A 22993-nucleotide genomic window follows, 5' to 3' on the forward strand; every position below is an offset into this window, starting at 1 on the left:
TCGCCATCGGGAGGGCGGGGGGCGAAAGCCAGAGCCATCTCAAGAATGCAGCTTCACGCAGCTCTCTACAGGTCAGGACAAATCTCACTCGCCTGCCAGTCCCACAGCTGCTCAGACCCAACTGAGTAAACACACAGAGACTTATATTGCTTATAAACTGTATGGATACTGCTGGCTTCTTGTTATCTAGTTCTTATACCTTAAATTAACCCATTTCTATTAATCTATAAGTTGCCAGATGGCTTGTGGCTTACCGGTATCTTTCACATGTTGCTTGTCATGGCATCGGTTGGCAGCATCTCTCTTCCTCAGCCTTCCACTTCCCAGAATTCTCTTCTCTGCTTGGCCCACCTATACTTCCTGCCTGGTTACTGGCCAATCAGTGTTTTGCTTATTAACCAATCAGAGCAACAACTTAACAAATAGAACATCCCACATCACTAATTGTTTTCCTCCTGTAGCTTTCTCATGTGATACCACCTCACCTCCCTAGAAAGAAGAGCTTTGACGATCTTTCCATGGCATTTTGGCCATGTGTTTTACACTTTTGGGGCACAATTGTCAGTAATTGGTCAGAAAGATGACTTTTTCTTATTCTGTACAATTTTGATAAATAAAATATACTTCCACAACCAGGCCTTCAGCTAAAGACCTTAGCAAATTCAAAATAAGATTTGTTGCCCTGGAGATAAAGTGCTTAAAGACAAGTTCCCAGGAGTTTAAAAAGGTCAGGCATGAAACAACTTCAGTTACAGTTCTTTTGCTTAAAGAAAAAGCCTAATTGATAACAATTAAAGACATAGCTCACACTCTCAGTGATGGACTTTCCACACATATTCCTAACCTCATTTTTATGTAACAAAATTCAAAGTCCAGCTAACTGTTTATGCAGGGTGGTAAGGTGGTGGCACATGAGAAAGTTACAGACTTCTTCCCTTTTCTCCCACGGTGTTGTATGAGCCCTGAAGGGATGGATATGAGAAAACATCCAATTTGCCAGCCCTAATGTCGGAAATACTTTGAACAAAACCCAGCATTCCTTCATCATAAATACCATGGAGTGTCAAGAGATATATGTATAATATCTCACCATAATAAAGGCTACATCCTCCAAACCTACAACCATGGGTTAGGACCCAGGAATATGAAACACAGGAGTCACATGCATACTGACCACTTACACTTATGTTTAACCTTAAAAAGTATCCACAATTTTTCTAAATACTATCATATTTGGAATATATCCTGCAAAACCCAAGTCCTTGGAAAGCGTTTTCTATTTGAACCATATCAATAAAGGAATAGATTGCGAGAAAGATAAAGACATGATGATGGATGAAGGAATACAAAAACCTGAAGGGAACTAGGGATGAGAGAACAACTGTGAATATGAGTTGGATAAAAATGTTCCCAAAAGACAAAAACTCTAGGTGTCAGGAGTATGTATTACTGTCATAGAGGAGTGGAAAATGCCTAAAATTTGAGAGGCAGAGCATTTAGAGTCAAATACAGAGGACAGAGGATTTAGTCTAAGGTATTTCAATTGGGAAGAAAAATAAAACAAGTGAATGGAAGATACAGATGCTTGACAAGGGACTGAATTCTAGGAAGGTCACTGCTAAGAAGCCTAAACTAACAAAACTCAGTTTTTAGGGTGGAAAAAGGAAGCAATGGAGACTACTGAGGTATGTTGAGGTATACTGGATTTCTGAAAGTCACAGTGGTAGAAAGTTGGTGGATTGAGACAATGCTTTTAAAATGACCCTGTGAAACCTCTGAACTTTTTTTCTGACCCTAGATATTGTTCTATAGTAAAAAGCACTCACTATGCCTCAGAGAGCACATGGCACTAACAACGTTTACTCTGAATCAATGCCCAGGTTTAGACACAGTAACACCGATCAACATGCTTAGGCATATTCCAGATGTTGGATTTAGAACTTTGCTTTGTAATGTTGGGGTTGGCCATGGATATGATCATACATGTTGAGACTCATTATTTTATGTAATTAATATTCTATAAGAAATAAAATCTACCAGCATAGGGGTGCCATACTTTGCTCAGTTCTCTCCTTCTTGGCATAAAGGGTGACATCTTCCTTGTCCCCCAGCTGAATTTCAAATTCATAGTCTCTTTTGCTATATATATATATATATAATTAAGCATATATGATGACATTTAATTAATTACATAATATACATATAGAATAACATATATTAAATATGATTGTTTTATAATAATTACCATTGCTGTCATATTTGAAATCTGCTAAATTCATTTAGTGTTGATCATTTGTATATATTTTTAGGCACGACTACATTACGTTGGATAACCAATCCCTAGGGAAGACTGATACTCCTTTTATTTACTGCACAAATTAATTATCTGTAGCTTTCCATGTAGAAGTGGAGCCTTGTTCAGATTTCCTGTCCATGTTGGCATGCAAAGTGGTTCTGCCACTTGTTCAGGTCTTGTTTAGAAAACCATATTCCTGAAATTTCATGAATAACCTTAAGGCTGGCTTAAGAGGAGAGATCCCATGGCTGGTATTGTAAACTTAGCTTACTAGTTTCATGGCTGATGAGGTCATTATGCTAGACGTGAACTTACTATGTCCATCTTCCTAAACCATTATCATTTAAAATTGCATTGTATGTAAATATTCTGAGACCCATAGGCAAGAGTGGTTCTAAGCCCTCATCAGCAAAGAAACTTATATTTGTAGCAGATAGAAATTATCACAGTAGTCTACAACTGGAAAAATGCAGAAAACAGCTGATTCTAGGGTGGCCAGCCCTGATTTAATACACCTCCAACACTTTCCCTACAACCAAGACTCAGAAAACAACATGGAAGAGTGGAAATGTAAAATTCAGAGGACTATGACATATGGTGAGAGATTAGATCCTCTCTATAGAACAAGGAAGCAGTATATATAGGCTCTTTCTACCTATCTGCACATTTCCTTTATTTACTCCTATATTTACATCCATATAACAATCACTATCCAGGATGTACATATGAGAGAAAATATATGCTATTTTTAACAAGCAAATCCATTTTGCTGAAATTTTATTTTATTTTTTCTACAAAACTGAGTAATTCACAAACACCCCACCCAAATACACACAATGTATCAATGATTAAGATGCATTCTCTTCTGAGGACTTAATTTCTATGATACATACAGCCCCAGTGTTGACATTTCTCTATTCTCAATGATCTCAAATAAAAGAATTGGTAGTAGTTTTAGTATTTACATCCATCTTTAGGTATTGTCCTGATTATAGAAAAATTCCATTAAGTGTTTACTTATAGGACTGATAAAATGAGAGAACACAACAGAAAAAAGAAATGAAGGAGGTAGACAATGTAAATGTTGGAACTCTGAATTATAACATGTTGTTTGACATTAGTAAGCACAGTACAGCATGGAAACTGGGGTGCAGTGGCTGATGAGCAGAAAGGGACAATGATGTAGCCATTGCTAAACAGGCAATGACCAGCCACCTAGTGATTCCTTTTATAGAAGTTAAACAAATGGTTAAAATGCCAGATGTTGTATAATAGAGCACAGGACTGCTCACCAGGACAAGGATGATTTGGGTGGCTCTGGTCTGAGGAGATGACTTTAGAAACAGAACCCTGTGCATGTGTTGGACCCTCTGATTGTGCTTCAGCAAGATAAGCACCATGTAACCACTGGCCCATATCATGAATCCAAACACGTGACATCAGAGGAGACCAATAAGGTTATGTATAAGGTTTGGCCACAGTACAGTATAGCAAATCTCTAAACCCAGTGCAATGTCTTCTATCTCACATATTTATCACAAGTACAACAATGAAGTCATTAACCATCAGTTTCACAGACCAGCACAGGCTTACAGAAGGTCCAATGAGCTTGGGGGCTCTGGTTTTGAAATGTCTGTATTCGGCATTCCTTGAGGTAATCCTGACAGTATGGAAGAAATTTAAGAGTGATGACCCCACCTGGGAGTGCTGGCTGTAGTCTAGAGGGTACCTGGACTGGTCTACTCTGGTGACCAGTCTAGTGAATACCCTAACTGCCATCATAGAGCCTTTGTCCAGTGACTGATACAGGCAGATACAGAGATCCATGGCCAGGCCCCAGGCTGAGCTTCAAGAATCCAATTGATGAGAGAGAGGAGGGATTCTGTAGGCGTGGGATGTTGAGATCATGATGGGAAGACATGCAGAGATGACCCGCCACACTGGTGGAAGCCCATGAACTGTAGACTAATGGCTGTGGAGCCCCCATGGTACTGAACTAGGCCTTCTGGATATGGAAGATGGTTGTTTGGCTGGAACTTTTTGGATGGCACCTAGGCAGGGGGATCAGAATCTGTCCCTTGTCTATGGGCAGGCTTCTGGAACCCGTTGCCTGTGGTGTGACACCTTGCACAGCCTTGGTGCAGTGGGAAGGGGCTTCGACCTGCCTAGGCTCAGTGTGCCAGGCTCTGCTGACTCCCCATGGGAGACCTTGATTTGAGGGATGTATGGATGTGGGGATGTGGCATGGCTTGGGAGGGAAGGCTCAGGGGTGAGAGGAGGGAGGAAATGGGATCTGTGGGTGGTATGTAGGGTGAGTAGAAATTTTCTTAATAAATAAAAATGAAAAAAAAGAGTGATATGGAGCCAAGGAATACTCTTCTGGCAACTCTATGAAAACAAATCTAAGTTTATATGCAATGCTACCTAGAAAATATATCCGACAAAAAAACAGCCATTGTCCAAGGGATTACTTTACAGAGAAGAACTCTGGTCAGGTGTTTGACAATTAGGTTTGACAATTAGGCCTGGCCCTGGCCCCAGAGAATTCAGAGATGAACAAATAGCAATGCAAGGTAGATTTTTGAGCATTTTCAGTGCAATATGAAGCAGCATGCCCACGTCTGTGGATGCAATTCTGTTATACTTCTATGACTGTCACTCAATGTGAAATCTAGAGAACTATTGATAGGCATTCAGGACTACTGTCTTAGTATCATGCTAAATATTGTGCTTCCCAGAAACTAATACATTCAATTATTGAGGAAATAGAAACTGTCATTTCATAAGAAGACTCCTGAGTTTGAAAATGACTTGATTGTACTGCAAGGTCAATTTTACCGTGTCCTTCATTTTGAGTTGGTATATTTACAGTGCCTCCTAATCAATAGTCAATTTGAATTTGTTGGAGCCTTTTGCTTGAGGTTTGATTGGTGAGACTGCTAAGATTATTCATTATACTTTAGAAATAGAGAAAGAAAGACACACACAGAGAAAGTGACAGAAAGATAGAGAAAAAGACAGAGACAGAAAGAGGACAGAGCTTGAGAAAGAGTTAGAGAACAACTAAAAGAGTCTTGTCTCTCCTTCAGCATGTAAGCCTCTGGAATTCTCAAACTTGGAGGCATGCAGCTGTACCCACTGAAACATCATTATAACTCTCAGATTTCCCTGACCCACCAATGGTAAAAGACAGACTTAGCAGGATCAACACCATTTCAAAACTGTTTTTTGCTGTGCAGTTGATGTTGGCTTGATTCCATGTACCTTCCTGTCCTTTCTGAAAGGATAGATTTTAAAACTTATATTGTGTACTGCTTTACTCAATCATGTAGATGTTTTAATCATTACAAAGTCACAATTCCTTTGCTCCTACGCACATTGGTAGGGACCCATGGGCATGAAGGGCAGAGCAGTGATCTTACTAAAACATTGGGCTTCTTGGTCTGAACACATTCTCTACCCAAGTATATTTAAATTGAATTCTTTTAGAGATGAGGCTAATGCAATTTTGTTTTCAAATTTCTAGTGTTCTTGTTTGTTTGTTTTGTTGTTTGTTTGTTTCATTTCTTTCGTCTGTTTATTTAAATACCCATTCTATTTAATACTGACAAGAAAATTAATCTTTGGCTCAGCATCCTTGTGATCATTTCAAGGCCAGATTACCACATGGAACATCATGTTAGGTTACAGAACATCCGTGATTGTTCAAACCAGGTAGAAAAACACTGGATGCAAAAAAAATTCCTTATATATTGGAAGGAGATAAAATGTGTAAAAGAAGGATCTTCAACATGCTAGGATATTGTTAATCCCAGTGGTGAGAATAAGACTACTACCACAATTTAAGCCAAATTTGAACCAAGCTTGACTGTTTTATTGGGGCACATCCACAAACTGGCCAGCAACTCCCTCATTAGTTAGGTAAGATTTTTTTATTGGGTCACATCCACAAACTGGCCAGTAATTCCCTCATTAGTTAGGTAAAAGATAACTGCCATGAATCCTTTTTGGGTCTCATTTTAAGGAGTAGAACCACAAGTAGTTACATAAGAGAGAGACAATGATGTAATAAAGAAATACAAATAATCTCAAGTTTAAAAAATCATGTGGTTACCATGTGATTAGAGATGGTTCATGAAGGGTAAGGGAGAGTCAGGGAAGGTAAAGGCATTATCAAAAATAAGTCAAGGTCATGGTTTGGGGAAGATCAGGTTCTAGGAAACAGAGAGCAACTCAGCTCTTACAGTAAATAAAAACTTATTTTTAACAATACAGCATAATGGCTCTTGCCTTGAAAATGGAGTCAGACAGGTTCCTCAATACGCAAGTGATTACTGATTTTTTTCTGAAGGTGCACACATCTTCATTTACCCTATTTATATGCTTTGTGTGGGTTTAGTCTATGCATTGAAATATTTCCTTTTGTGTGGAGGAGGGAGGCACATACGACTACGGAATCACACAAAATTTGGGAAACCCAGGAAACGTGGAATTCACAACATTCACAAGGACCCTCCCTAACCTTCTAGAAGCAACACACTGTTTCTCAGAGATGGGTGATTATCTTGGTGGAGTTTCTGTAAAGTTGGTGGATGATGATAGAGGTCATATTTCCAATGGGAATCAATGCCCATTCTGGGATGAATCTTTATAAATTGCAGGTGCCTTCAGTCACCCATATTCCATATATAACCCTTCAAACATACTCTTGAATTAAGACTAGACCTAGGTAGTATTACTTTCTTCTGACACTGATATCCTCTCCCTAGGATGAATATATATTTGTTTATGTCACCATATATAATGTTCCAACATCACCTCTCACCATACTCTTGTAAATCTCCCCCATTAAAGTCATTGGATAATCAGACTAAACAAGGGTAGAAAATTTTTTTTTTGATCTGTCTTCAGTGCCTAATCTGGGATTGATATGTATTTGTGCTTGTCCATTCAGAAAAATACACACAATTGTCTATAATCATCCTCACAAATTTCACAATCATTAGTAAGTTTTAATAAATAAGAAGTCTACCAATAAAAATGGCAAATTGACTTTTCAGAATAATACAAATTAGTGCATGTGAATAGACTTCATTAAATCAACTGATTAAATTATCAAAGAATGCATGTGATAAATAAATTTTAAAGTAAGTGGTATTTGCTGTTTCTCTTCAGAGTACACACTAAATATTGAAAACACAACACTGGTCAATAACTAGACTGCACTATTTAAATATCAGTGCTTATCGTAATGAAAGCAATATCTTCAGGAAAATAATGTGGAAAATTTCCACATTTTACCCATACAGATTTTTGAATAAGAACAAAAGACCAATCAAATGCATTTGACTTGTTTGAAGAGAAAAGGATATAGTGAAATGGAGAGATACTGGTCACCCCAAAAGTGTTGTGAGATGAATAGGAGTGGTTAGAGAACTTATTCATTCTTTTATTCTGTACTCAAAGGGAAATGATTACTCTAAGCTACACTGTGGAACTGATGGAATCATAGGATCACACAACATTGAGTTCTGGTGGGATAAAGTCCAGGCTACACTGGATAAGTAAACCCAGAAGAGCTGAAGGAAAAAGATGGGAATCATGTGGAAAAGAAACCTGAAAAAAATATACAAAAGCAGATGGGTGAGTAGGGAAAAGGAAATGTAAGATTAAACCATAAAGAAAGTTCCGTAAGGTAGGTCTGGAAACCATTAGGTTGAGGGTTTTCCTCATTCAGGTTTGGGCATAAATCAATCAGAGAGCATGGAGGACTTACAGTTTTTACTTTTCTGCAGGTTCATGAAGACAACAAATTAATGCCCTGAGCCTCGGAAGGAGAATGTGAGATTGCCCATCCAAAAAGTCTTTTAAATTAACATTTTTATTTCCTAAACAAATCCAGAAAATATTGAAAGTCAGAGAACAATGCAATAAAATAGCAACAACACTGACAAAATTTGGTAGCATGATATGAAATCCCCAAATAATAATTTAAAAATAGGCTAAAACCTTTTTAACTATAAATTAAAGGGTGATATCTTTCTAAACAATTTGACACCACAATTTTTCATTAATATATCCTATCTATCATATGAATAGACTGCTCGAATTATTCTTGGCTGAGAGACATTTAGTAATTAGGTTATTTCTACTATTTTGCTGTTACTATAAATGGACTGCAAAAGACATATAAATGATATATGTAAAGATAGGATTTCTCCATTTTATACTTATGAGTAGATTATTGAATCTAATAAAATCTACATTTTATATTGTATTTAAAAAGGTGGATCCTCTTCCTGTCCTGGACTGTACTAAGAGTGCTGTAGAATCAGGCTCGCTTTGAGCTTTATACTTGTTGAATTCACTGGGATTAGGGTGAACTCTATAAATATCACTGTCTAATGAACAACACTATCTTACTTCATGATTCTTCTCTGTAGTGGAATTCCATAAAACAAGGCTGTTATTTAGCCCACCAGTTTGCAGATTGTCTCTGGTATTCATCTCTTATGCTACCAATGGAGCACCAGGGTTCTACACATGAACTACTATATCTAGCTTTTCATGGTTTCCAGCAATCTTCATGCCAATCCTATTGCTTTTCCTGTAATCACTTTATCCACTGAACAGTCTCCCTAGTGCCAGAATAGGATTAAATGTAGAAACAAACCTGGAATTTCTGTCTAAGCACCAGGATGTCATACCCATTTCATCTTTCATCTACCATGCTAGACCAACGCAATAGTCTTGTAAAATTCCAGAGATATTATTATAACCACACCCATATAATCATGGCAGCATTTCTGAGGATATCACTGATTTTGGAAGAGATCACAGATCTGTTTCACTCACCTTCAGCAAAAAAAAAAAAATCATTAAATACCTAGCCCATATTTTTCTATTTTTTCACTTTTTCTAGGGACTCAAGTGATTTGAATCAGTACCCACATTATGTTAGTTGCAGTGCAGCTAATGTTCTTCGTTAAATCATGTTCCTCTTTTCCTACCTTTGATCTTGTTACAAGAAAGGAAACTGGATCATTTGTTTGTAGTAAAGTTCATCATTCTGCTAGCTCATGGGACCCTTTTAGCGTTCCCTGTGACAATTTATTACCTTCACATTTAAGCATCTCCTTATAATGCATGTTGCACCTGCCAGACATCCTTCTTTGTAAGCTTTCTCATGTGATCATTCCCTAGTTCATTGATTGCTCTGTTACCATTTCTACATTTTCTCTTGAAAATGGTCAAAGGTGAATTCTTATTTTCTTTCATTCTGTATTTGGTTACCTCAAAATACTGTCTATACTGAGAAAGCAGGAGGAATGAGAAGTGATGAATATTCCTTCCTATGTTTCACAGTCTCCAAAATACACAGAGAGGCATTCTACAATGAAGTTTTTCTTCTTTATTCATTTACCATTTTTGATGCTTCACTAACACTGTCTTTGGGAAAGCTGTTTTCATTTCAATGCCATTCCTTGGATAGGGTCTCTATTAAGAGACCTCAGCCTCTGAAACACTTTTCTCTCATGGCTTGGCCCTCAATTTGGACCAGTCATTGTTTGGCCACTCCAAGAAGTTCTGTATCACCACCAGCTCTATACATTCTGTGGGCAGGATAAGTAGTAGATTTTGTGGCTGGGTTGGTGTTCTAGTCCCAATCATGGAACTCTAGCCTTGTTACAGAAGAAGGCTGTTTCAGGCACCATATACTTCATTACTAGTAATCCATGCTAGAGTCACCCTCATAGGTTCCCAGATGTTTATACTGCACTATATTTCCATACCACCCACTAAATGGTCACCTATTTTAGTTGTCTATCAACATTATCCCCTCTGGCTCTTTCTTCCCCATTTGATTGCTCTTTTTCCCATCCTTGACTGCCCACAGTCCACCCACAAAACCTATTCTATTTCTTCTTTCCATGGAGATCCATGCATTTCCCCTAGAACTCTCCTCTTCTTATAACTTCTCTTGGTGTGTGAATTTTTGTATGATTATCCATTACTCAACAGCTAATAATTAGTTATAAATGATTACACATCATGTTTGTCTTTCTGGATCAAGTTTGCCTTAATCGAATGAATTTTTCTGGTTCCTTCCATCTGTAAACAAATTGCATGATGTCATTTTGTCTAACAACTAAGTAATATTCCTTTGTGTTAATATATCACATTTTCTTTATCCATTCTTCTCTTGAGAGACATCTAGGTTGTTTCCACTTTCTGGTCACCATGAATAAAGCCACTAGGAACATAGTAGAGCCAGGGTCCTTGTGTTAGGATGGGGCATCTTTTGGGTATATGTCTAAGAGGTGGTCATCAATATTCTGAGGAGCTGTCATATTGATTTCCATATTGACTGGACAATTTTGCACTCTCACAAGCAATAGAGGAGTGTTTCCCATGGTTCACATCTTGCCAGCAAGAGATGTCAAATTGATTTTACTCATTCTGACAGGTATAAGTTGGAATGTAAGTGTTGTTTTGATTTACATTTCCATGGTGGCTCAGGATGTTGAACTTTTCTTTAAGTGTTTCTTCCTCTATTTTGAATTCTCTGATTATGTATGTCCAGCATGTTTTTAATTCAATTATTTGGTTTGTTGATGTTTATTTTCTTGAGTTCTTTATATATTTTGGATATTAGTCCTATATCTTATGTTGAGTTGATGAAAATTGTTTCCCATTCTGTGGACTGCTGTTTTGTCTTATTGATGGTATCTTTTACCATAGAGATACTTTTCAACTTCATTAAGTCCCATTTATTAATTGTTAATCTTAATGCCTGTGATATTGATGGTTTGTTTAAGAAATACTCCCCAGTACTAATTCATTTAAGGTTATTCTCAACTTCCCCTTCCATCAGGTTTAGGATCTGGCTTTATGTTTGGGTTTTTGATCCACTTGGGCTTAAGTTTGGTGCAGGGTGATAAATATGGACCTACTTGCATTCTTCTACATGCACACATCCAGTTAGACCAACACCATTCACTGAAGATGCTTCCCCCAAACCCTAGCATGTATTTCCCATTATGTGTCAATAACAATTTTTTAATAATTCTTCTCTAATTCTTTACATCCGAACTGCAGTTTCCCATACCTCCATTCTTCCACATCCTCCTACCCGATCACTCACCCTCCCACTGGGTCTACATTCTTTTTAGCATTCAACACTTGGCATATAACCATTATCACTATCATACCATTCTGACCTTTTAGATATTTTTTCATTTGTTCTCTTTTGCTGACAGCCACAAGACTTGATTCTGCAATTTAGGATGTGAATCTAGGTGCAGACCTGCACTGGTTTGCCTTTGGACTGAAGGTAAAAATGTTGATTGAATGCCCTATACTCATAGCCCAGCTAAATCAATATAGTCCCCACAGCCCCACAGCTTAATTATCTCTTCTACTTTGATGTTCTCCATGGAAACAATGAGTTGCGATTCCTAATACAAACTGTATTAAGAAAAACTCTGGAGTTTATCTGCATCTGCTCTGAAAGATCATATTGACAGTGTGTTCACAGAAAATAAAAAAGTAGGAGAAATAGAAAGAGGATGCTATCTTGTTTTTTTGATAAAGAATAACCAGACTGCAACCCACAGTTCCAGGGAGGCTAGCTAGTAAGGAGGACACTAGGAAGGACACATGGTTTGCCCAGTGATGGAGAAATGGATGACATCTACATGAGCAAACTGGGTGTGAGGGAAGGGTAATGGAGGGCAAGGGATGGGGCATGAGAGCTTGGGGGAGCAGGAGGTTTGATCTGGAATAGGAACAGAGTGGGAGAATAAGGAAAGAGATACCATGATAATCAAGACACCATGGGAATATGGAGAAACAGAGTGATTGGGAGTGGGTGTCCCAGGAATCCACAGGGATGACTCCACCATAGACAATGGTCCTGAGGGTGCCTGAGCTGACATACTCTGGTGATCAGATGCCTGAATACCCTGATTTGCTGTAGGATGTCCTGTTACTATGATTGATTGATAAATAAAATGATGATTGTCCAGTAGCCAGGCAGGAAGGATAGTGTAGGTGGAACAAGGAGGAGGAGAATTCTGGGGGGTGGAAGGCAGAGGCATGGAAATTCTGCCAGCTACCACCATGAGGAACAAGATGTAAAGTACCGATAAGCCACAAGCCACATGGCAAGGTATAGATTAATAGAAATGGGTTAATTTCAGATATAAGAACTAGACAGCAAGAAGCCTGAGCCAGTAGCCCAAACAGTTTAAATATTATAAGTGTCTGTGTGTTTATTTGAGTGTGAGTGGCTTCCGGCCCAGTTGGGACTGGAGATAACTCCAGCTACATAACTGTCATGATGGAGCCCTCATCCAGTGACTGATGGAGACAGATGCAGAGATCCTTGGCCAGGTCCCAAGTGGAGCTCCAGGAGTCCAGTCAATGGGGGAGAGGAGGAATTATGTGAGCAAGGGATATCAAGACCATGACTGGAACAAGTACAGAGACAACTAGCTAAACTAATGGAAACTCATGAACCATGAACCAATAGCTGAGGAGCTCCCATGGTACTGGATTAGGCCCTCTGGATAGGCAAGACAGTTGTTTGGCTTGAACTGTATATGGGGTTCCCAGGCAATAGGATCAGAACCTGTCCCTAGTGCATGAGCTGGCTTTTTGGAACCTATTGCCTATGGTGGGACACTTTGTGCAGGCTTGGTGAAGAGAGGAGGGGGTTCAGACCTGCCTCGACTGAATGTACCAGTCTCTGCTTACTGCCCATGGGAGACCTTGCCTTGGAAGAGGTGGGAATGTAGGGTGGGGTGGGGAGGAAGGCTGGGGGGCAGGAGGAGAGAGGACAGGAGAATCTGTGGTTGGTACATAAAATGAATAGGAAACCTCTTAATAAAAACAAACTTTATTTTAAAAAAAAGTAAGAGGGATGCAGACAGCACAGCTTTTAGTGCTCTCTAACTACACAAGCACAGTGTACTGTTTGATGAAAACCGGTGCTGTAGAGTCTGAAAATGGGAGTGTGGTGTCTGATGAACAGAAAGGGGCAGAATGCTGGGAAGCATGCAGCCATGGCTACACCTACATTGGACAGCTTCCTGGTTTCTTCAAGGACAGACAGGTAAGATGTAAAGACAATAGAGATTACATAGAAAAACACAAACATGCTCACTAAGGTAAGAATGTTTTGGGTTGCTCTGGTCTCAGGTGATGACCTAGGAGATGGAGATCTGTGGATATGTTGAACCCTCTGTTTGTGTTTGAGCAGGATAAACACCATATAGCCACTGGCCCACATCATCAGTCCCAAAAATATGACATCATTGGATGTCAATAGGATTGTATTAAGTATACCAATTAGTCGTCCAGGATTCATAATAACACAGAATCCAAAATCTTTTATTCCAGTATCATTGTTTCTACCCCATATATCAGTTGTGTATACAGGGATGCAGACATATACTAACAGCTGCAGTGCCCAGCCCAGACCCAGAGAAGAACTAATGATCCTGGGGGCTGTGCCCTTGAGCTGTGCCAATTTGGAATTATTGGGGCTGATGGTGATGGCCTGAAAGACACTCAGCAGGGATGTGGATCCCAGGGACATTCCTCTGCCAACTCTATGAAAATATAAGACAAGTTTACATGAAACATAATCTAGATAGTAAGTTTGATGAAAAGCAGCAGTGGTCTGTGGTATTCCTCTGAAGAGAACAATGAAATTGGCCCAGGTCAGGTGTTTGACAATCATGTCTGTGGGCTTCACCTTGATTCCAGAGAACTCAGCAATGATAAAACATAAAAACATGGCTGAGTTACCTGTCATTCCCAGTGCGGTCTGGGTCAGGAAGAAGAATCCTACAACCAAGTCACTGGTTTCCATTCTGTCATGGTCCTGGGTTACTGCACAACACATCCAGAAGACACCTGTTATAGAAATTGGTCTTTCTTCTTTATAACATGTCATATAATGTACTGCATAGACACTATCACCTTATTTCCATAAATATTGTTAAAATGCATCTTTATAGTAAGAAGTTCACTAGGTCTCAATGATTTCCTATTGTTTGAATTACAGGTAATTACCTGGGACATTGTGGTAAAAGTTACCTTTGCAGTGTCTTTAATAAGTACTAACCATTGTTCAATGCTTTACAATTAATAGCTGGTTTAAAACCCACAAATGTACTTGTGAGAGGGTTTAAAGATTAAACTACACTCAGAATAGTGTCCTCAATGCAGATATACTAGTGGATTCCAACTTCCCAGCAACCAGTAAAAGTCAGAGATTTACTAGACAGGAAACTGCCTGGCCCCAGGGAAAATCCTAACACCAAACTAAAATGCTACTGACAACTGATAGCTACTAGGAAATGGGGAATGGCCCCCAATAAATCAAATATGCTCCAGTAGATAATCACAGTCCCACGAGTGTATGGGTTACACAAACTTTGTTTTATGGGTTAAAACATTAAAAATACAGAAGTATGGGCTGGTAGAGAATCATGGTGTATCTGAGGAGTGGGAGAGGTATGGTATTTGATAAAGAACCAGAATTATCCATTGGAAAAGACAGCATTATGCTTGTCAACCCGGATATCTGCATGTAGATAAATCCAAATAGATAATTTTCATCACCCTGCACAGAAGGTAATACTAAATGGATAAAAGACCTAAATTTAAACCAGACATACTAAACCTGATAGAAGAGAAAGTGGCAAATAGCCTTGAACTCATTAGCACAGGAATAGATGTTCAGAATAAAACATTGTTAGCACAGACACTAAAGATAAAACAGTAAAGGGGATCTCTTGAAGCAGAGAAGCTTCTGCATGGAAAAGACACTGTCATTTGGATATGTTGACTGCCTATGAAATGGGAAAATATCTTTAATACCTACACATCTGGAAGAAGCTGCTCTACAGGAAGTGTTTCTCTTTGGGCAGTCACCAAGCCTGCTTAACTCAGACCCTGAATTTGGACTTTGGTCATGATCAATGGTCTTTGGGTCACTATCCAATAATTGTCACAGATTAGAAAAAAATTATTAAGAATACAAAACATACTTGAATGATGGTTCAAGTGGCAACCTACGTTAAATTATGAGCTAGGCCTTATGAAAAATCACAGTGTATAGACACACATTCATGGGTATACACGCAACACTGTGAGAGAAGTGGGGATATCCATTGCATTGAAATCTCATTAAATGTACAATAGAACAAAAATAGTCAAAAGATGCCAGGGTAAATGTCAAAGATAAGGACAATATCTGATGAATGGCAGCTACTGGGGAAATGTTCAGTATCTCTACTGAAATTGTGTCTTGGATAATCAGGCACCACTCAGAAGCCTAGAGTGGAAATGGTAGGAAAGGAGGCAGTAGATCAGACAGCCCATCAGGCCATTGAATTGGGAGGAAACTGTCAGGACACCATATATATTCCACTGAGAAAGGGTGTTTTCAAAGCATTCTTAAATTGGGTGAGGTCCCCTTTGCAGAAGCAGATAGTAGCAGCTGTGAATCAGCACTAGACTGAAGCAAGCATCCCCAGAGAGGACACTCTTGTTCCTCAAATGCACCAGCCATGAAGGGACAGTCAGCTTGACAATCAAGAACTAGGGCAATATTGGCAGTTAAATCTAGGATCTGAAGAAGTTTAAACAGAGTGGGGAGTTGAGATACAACCTTAGCAACTAGCAGATACTTGCAGTCTCCATTTCCCCATACACTGGCACTTTAGGACACTGTAGAGAATGGCTGCAGCAGAAAATACTATTGCTCTATTAAGTGATGTAGTAGACATTCGAAGAAGACAAATTGGACTGTCCCAGATGTGATTTCATAGGTTCTAATTTTTAGTAGTCTGTGTTTATGTGGGACTGAGAGTGTGTATTAGAGTCCAGAAAACTATAAAGGGCCCATTAGAGAGTCTGAGGAAATAGTGGGGGAGGGTAAAACAATACATGTATTTGAAAGTGAAAGAAGGAATGAATGATATGAGACAGTGTGAGCTGAGATGAGGGCTCAGAAAAGGGGTGATTGGGCCAATGAAAACATTAAATATGAAAATACCTTAAGAAAAAGTATTTTGTAAGCTAATTAAACATAAAAAATAAAACAAACACAGCTAAAAACAATAGAAATTGAAGAAAGGAAAGGGTAAAATAAAAATTTGTGTGTGTTTGTTGATGAATGAGGAATTTTATGGCCTGACAATGTCTGTGAATGTCATTACATATGTTGGAAAATGGTTCACATCTGCTTAAGTGTAGCAAATATCACCCTACACTATTGGTGAAATTATTATGGCCACTCCATGTAGTTAAAAGGAAGATTTATTTAGTGGGTAACTTACAAATGAAGGGATAGGTAGGTCGCGTATCGCAGTCCAGCAGTGTTCTCTGGAGCTCTGCTTGGTCCACCTCCACCGTCCAGGGTTCTGGAACAGAGAGAGCACTGGCCCAACCAGTTCTCGGGTCTCCAGGCATGTCCCTTGGCCCCGCCTTGTAGGAATGACCATTGCCGAAGCCTCAATGGGGGTTGGAACTTCCAGATCAAAGCTGGAATGGATGCCCACTACACTACGCATCATTAACTACACTCTTCTTTTCCCAACATTCTGTTTGGAGTTTATTTATTCTGAGAGAAAGAACATTGTATAATTACAAATTAATTTGTGTTATAGATGGTAAATATTTTATAAGCTGTGCTTCTTTCTCCTTATTTTTTGAAGTTAAGATATAATCACATCATTTTCTTTATCACCACTCCAACCTCTTCCAACTACCTGCATACAAATGCATACCATATTAAACTTATCGATATTGGCCACTTTTGTTTTAATCATTGTTACACAAACACACACATATATATGCAAATAAGCATACACCCACATATATGTACATGTATGTTTACATATAAATATACCTTTATATTTATATGTATACATGTATATATGTGTGTGTGAATAAACACATATATATTTATGTAAATAAGCACATACCCACATATATATATTTACATATAAATATATCTTTCAAGAAAGAAACTTCTCATTTCAAAGAAAAAGAGAACATTACAAAAAAAGATAACTGATAAAAGTCCAGAAAACTAGTGATTGTGCAGTGCCAAGCCCCACGTGATTCATCTACTATACAAACCCTGCACTTAAGGCTCAAGGAACATTGTGGCAAAGGAGGCAGAAAGATTGTAAGAGATAGAAGATGAAAAATCTGCTGTGAGACTGAACATCCTAGACATTTCAGGAAAGCTGCACCATTGATGTCTCGACTTAGTTACCTAAAACTCTCAAAACAAGGATACCAACAGACCATGCTAACATGGAAGGGACAGTCTCACTAGACAACGGTAATACTACTTTTAAGAATAATTAGCCAAATGAGTTCATTTTTTATGTCACTTTGTAACAACTATGAAAGCTTTCTCAGTCCCTGGAGATTCCCCAGAGAGATTGTCTGGAGCACATGAATGGCTGCTGCTTTTCAGCAGGATGGGCATGCATTGAGGTCACCATGAACAAGAAAGGACAAGTAGACACTGTGACCAATGTTTCCATTCACAGTTCCACAGCCCAACAGAAGTTTGTGGAGACTTTGGTGTGCTGGAGGAATACAGCATGACCCATAGCCTGAATGAACTAGAGGCTGAGAAGCATTTGGCATCAAATATTCAGCAGAACCATGTGGTCCACCATCATCCCTAGGTGGTCAATCAACTCCAAGAAGAAGATCAAAAAACCCAAAGTCTGTGTCTGAAGTGCTATAAATATCTTGAATAAGAAGATCAAGAAACTGCACAGGAAATTAAGAGAAGCTAGCAGTTAAGGGTGAGAAACTATGGGTTCAGTAGAAGACCAAGGAGGTCATGTTGTGTACTTTGAAAAGAAATTGAGGATGGATTACAAAAAGAGAAAATGGATGAAGCACCTTCCAGTTTTCTCTGGAGGCAGGAGTTACTACATAGAGGATGGAGGAATGGAACCAACAGTCATGAAAGAAGCTGTCTCTACTCCAGCACAGATGATCCACAGGGATCAGGATGGTATGATGATGAAATTGTGCAGAAATTGCATGAAAAACCTTTGGAAATTACTTGAACTCTGGTGACTAAAGGAAGAAAAGCTTACAAGAAAGTGAAAGAATGAGAAAAGTCATCTATGTACAATGGAATCCCTGAGACTGAATGCAATCAAAAGCAGTTAAGTCAACACACTTAAAGTCATAAGACAATGATAATCATTATGTTGTAAGATTGACAGGTCATCCCAAATACCATCTCCTTCAATGATGAACCATGAGGATCTGGATCACAACCATTTTACAAACAAGTATAGTGCCATTTCTCTATTTCTCAAACTCAGAGTCCTCTCATAAATGATCCCATAACAACTATTAATTAAAAATATCTGCCTTTGAAATAATCTTGCTCTAGCAAATATTGCTGAATGATACAAAACACATTAGACTATGGTAGTTTTACTTCTATCTGACATTTTGGGTAGTTACTCTCAAGTGTTTTTCTAACTAAAAACATTTTTAAATCATTTTTAATTGCTACTCTTTTTTTTTGGTTTCTTGATACAGGGTATCTGTGTGTAGCTTTGCGCCTTTTCTGGAACTCACTCTGTAGCCCAGTCTGGCCTTGAACTCACAGAGATCTGCCTGGCTCTTCCTCCAAAGTCCTGGGATTAAAGGCATGTGCCACCACTGTGTGGCAAATGATTTTTAAAAGAGAATTTTACATATCTATGCCGAAGAAGACAAAAAAAATCATGGAATAAGAAAAACATCAAAACGATGTTAGTTGTCAATTGAGGACTCCATTTACAAAACCCCAGACAATTAAAATATATTCTAACCTCAGAAATGCTTACCAATAAGTCTTTCTTTCAACAATGCAGCAGAAGTTTCTTTGGTTAATTAGTTAAAGGAAAATTTTGACATTACAAGATTGTTTTGCTCTTTCTATTGTGTTTCAAGTTGTGCTTCAGTTTTAAAATTCCCCTTAGATGTATTTTTATGATGTTTGCTTCATTAGTTGAAAAAGTACATGCTAAGGGAGGAACGAAGCAAGAAAGGAAAGAAGGATGTGAGTTTTGGTTAAGATGTTGGTTGTGCCGGGCGGTGGTGGCGCACGCCTTTAATCCCAGCACTCGGGAGGCAGAGCCAGGCGGATCTCTGTGAGTTCGAGGCCAGCCTGGACTACCAAGTGAGTTCCAGGAAAGGCGCAAAGCTACACAGAGAAACCCTGTCTCGAAAAACCAAAAAAAAAAAAAAAAAAAAAAAAAAAAAGATGTTGGTTGTATGGAGCTGGTGTCTGTACATGAAAATCAGAGAATCCTGGCTCCCAAACACATTCCAGCAAACATCATCCAATATTTTTGAATGCTGATACTGACAGAGGTGTGAGTTTATGGAAATGTTCCTTAGAACACTATAAAAATCATGTTCTTTACATTGTTGCTGCTTCAGCTGACAATAATATATACACAGGAAATATGACATCACAAACAAATACCCAACATCTCTGGAAGATTTTTAAAGTTCTACCTACTTGGAATTGTTGTTCTTACTGAGAGGACAGTTATATTTCCAGAAGGTGATGACAGTGGACCAATCCAGCCCATCTGTGAAGATGGAAACAATTTAAATTATTGGCAAAATGCTTCATCCCAAAAACTGTTCTGACTTTTGAGACTCCATGAATGACAGTGAATAAGAAGTGTATATGCCATGTGCTTGAGATTTGAATACTTGGGTTCCACCTGCATTCAGTGTAGTGAACTAAGAAGAAATTTTAAAGAGAAGAAATGATAACCACCATCCGCCACAGTGTGAGAGCACTCCTGAGTTCAGATCTGTGAGGTCCCTCTGCTCAATTCTGGGAAAGGGTGCTTGTTTTCACAGCAATAGTATCAACACCCAAAGCCGTAACATGGTTACACTGGTCACATGCACAGAAATTGAATATTCTCATTAGTTAATATTCACTTTGTTTTATTTTGTTAAGAGTTAAATGTATAATGGCAAGTATAATTTTTTAAAAGATACAGTTTTATTGAATGTATATCAATCTGTATCATTCAAATCCTACACCCTTTCTCAGCAGATCATTTCTCACTTTAAGGATTAACACAGACTAAAGACTAACACCAGTGTTGAAGTCCCACTGATTTGATTCCTCCTTTAACAGTGAACACAGTCCTATTCCACTCAATGAACTGGACAACTAAAGCTCATCTCAGGTCTCCAGTTCCCTCAATCATGCCAGAACATCTTCTATTGTCTTTCAGTTGCTTATATTCACTGACATATCAACCAAAAATAAAAACAGTTCCCTAAGAATACGTAAAAGCCAGTCAGCCAGGGACTTATTTATCATATAATGACTCATATGTGCACATTTCCTCTCAAGAAGAATGGTAAGATACACTATTCAATTTCTCAGCTGCCAAAGCTTTCTCACTGATCACATGAGACCCATTTTCATTGACAACATGAGCCAGGTTATGAGAGATGCCTTCCTTCCTTGTTTGGGAGACTCCACAGTGTAGGTAGTCCAGATACAAAGTATTCTCTAATTTTTATACTTTCATGTGCTGGCCAATGATAAAGACCTCATATCCTTACTGAATCATAGACCTTTCCTTTCTATGGATTACAGCTTAGACTTCATGGTCGTTTTCTACTGCTTCGTCTGTAATCTCTCCTTTTGCATCCTGACCTTTAGAAGAAATAGCAGTGTAAGTTTTTATTAGTTAAGTGTATAAATAGTCAACAGCAGTAAAAATAAAGGAGTCAATGCTCACCTGTCAGTTTGACACCTTCTTTGAGTTTTATAACTCTGATATGGACAGTAGCTTTATTTTGTCTGTTAAGATCTGAACTTAGAAACAAACAGAAAGGGAACATGACTCTTAAATCTGAAAGCTGTTTTTGTCAGAGTGCATGCTGGAAGGTCTCAAACATGTGTATTGTGTTGCAAACACAGTCACCTTACTGATCACAAAGCCATGAGACACATTTTCAAACACAGTTCAAAGACACGTTTTCAAAAACACTTAATATGTTTTTCATGTTTTTGATATTTCACTGGATGCTTTTTGTGGTAAGAAGTAGTATTTGGGGATACTAAGAAGATGGCTCAGTCATATAAAACACTTCATAGTATTGCAGAGGACCTGGGCTTGAAACCCAGCACCCATACGGTGGCTCACAACAGACTCTAATTCCAGTGACGAGGGGTTCTCACAAGTTCTTCTGGTTGCTGAAGGTACTGTAGTCTCATAGCACACATATATGTGAGCAGGCAAAACATTCATATACACAAATGTAAACTTAAAAAGTAAATAAGTAAATATTTTTAAAGCTGGGTTTTCATTTTGAAATAAATGTTTTTCCCCCATAAGCAAATGCCAAGTGCAACTAAGGACTTGGAGATTTTAATAAAATGCAGTGTTCAAACTGTGGTCTGTGGGGACAGCTGTCCTATCTCCCAGTTTGATTTCACAAGCACAAGATATACCTGATGTTTATGATACCACTGGAAATATGCATTGTTTTCAATAAGGGGTAATGGCTACAGTGGTAACTATAGATGAATCACTAATACCATTATTCTGCATAAAATGCAACTTGAGATACTAATGTATGCTGAAAGAGAATAAGAAGAAAATTAAATTACTGAAATATTTCCTTAAATTCTGTATATACTTACTACTTCATATATTGATGAATATAATATAAAATTAATAATATGTACAAATAGAGAAGATTCATGTGAGATAATAAGGCATATGAAGAATGTGAGAACTTAAACGTTGTCCAAATTGAAATAAAAAACTAAGTGTGAATACAAACATAGCTGCTGGATAGAATCCTGGCCTGCCATGGGACATGGCCCTTATATGTCCCATTATCAACAAGGATAAAACAGTGAGGTAAGTTGTGTCAGCACTTTTGGCTTTATATTAGAGTATGTTTCAACCAGGATAGATAGCACAAGATATATTTGTTCCTGGCTGTCATTGCTCATGCTCATATTATCGACATATAACTCAAATTCTCTTAAAGATTACCTTCCAAAGTTTAAGAGGGAGTTTCAAACCAGTCAGTATACCACTGGTCTTTCTACACAGACTCTACTACTAACTCTATAACTTATAAATGTAGTGTTTCATAAGAGTACACTAGAGTCCAGAAAGTGATTCACATGCTATATCTTTCAGGGTTTGTGGTTTGTGCATTTCCACTGGAACACTTGCTATGGATATAAAATTATTCTAAGTTCAAGTATAATAATCACACTGAAAAGATAGTCTATACATCATGAATAGGAAGTTGAATTATCACATTGAAATATTACCACAATCCTTCAGCACTTTCACAGATGAATTGCATTACCCTGGTGGTGCCCACAGTCTTTCTCAGTCATAGATTTATATTGCAGTAAGTACTGACAGTAAGTACTGGCACAATGTTAGGAATGTCTTTTATGCTAACCTCTTAAATATGAAATTTTTGTTCTGCATATTCTGTCTGTTCCACAAATCTGTTTCTGTCTCAGATTGACATTGCCAGACATGAGCACTTACTCAGGCTTCTCTTCTTTGCCAAATCTGCTGCTAAGACTGAAATACAAAGTACTCACCTGACATTTGGTGTCTGCAGGATGGTTGA

Source organism: Peromyscus californicus, unplaced genomic scaffold (assembly GCF_007827085.1).
Source record: "Peromyscus californicus insignis strain IS unplaced genomic scaffold, ASM782708v3 Scaffold_4__1_contigs__length_199733344, whole genome shotgun sequence".
NCBI lineage: Eukaryota > Metazoa > Chordata > Mammalia > Rodentia > Cricetidae > Peromyscus > Peromyscus californicus.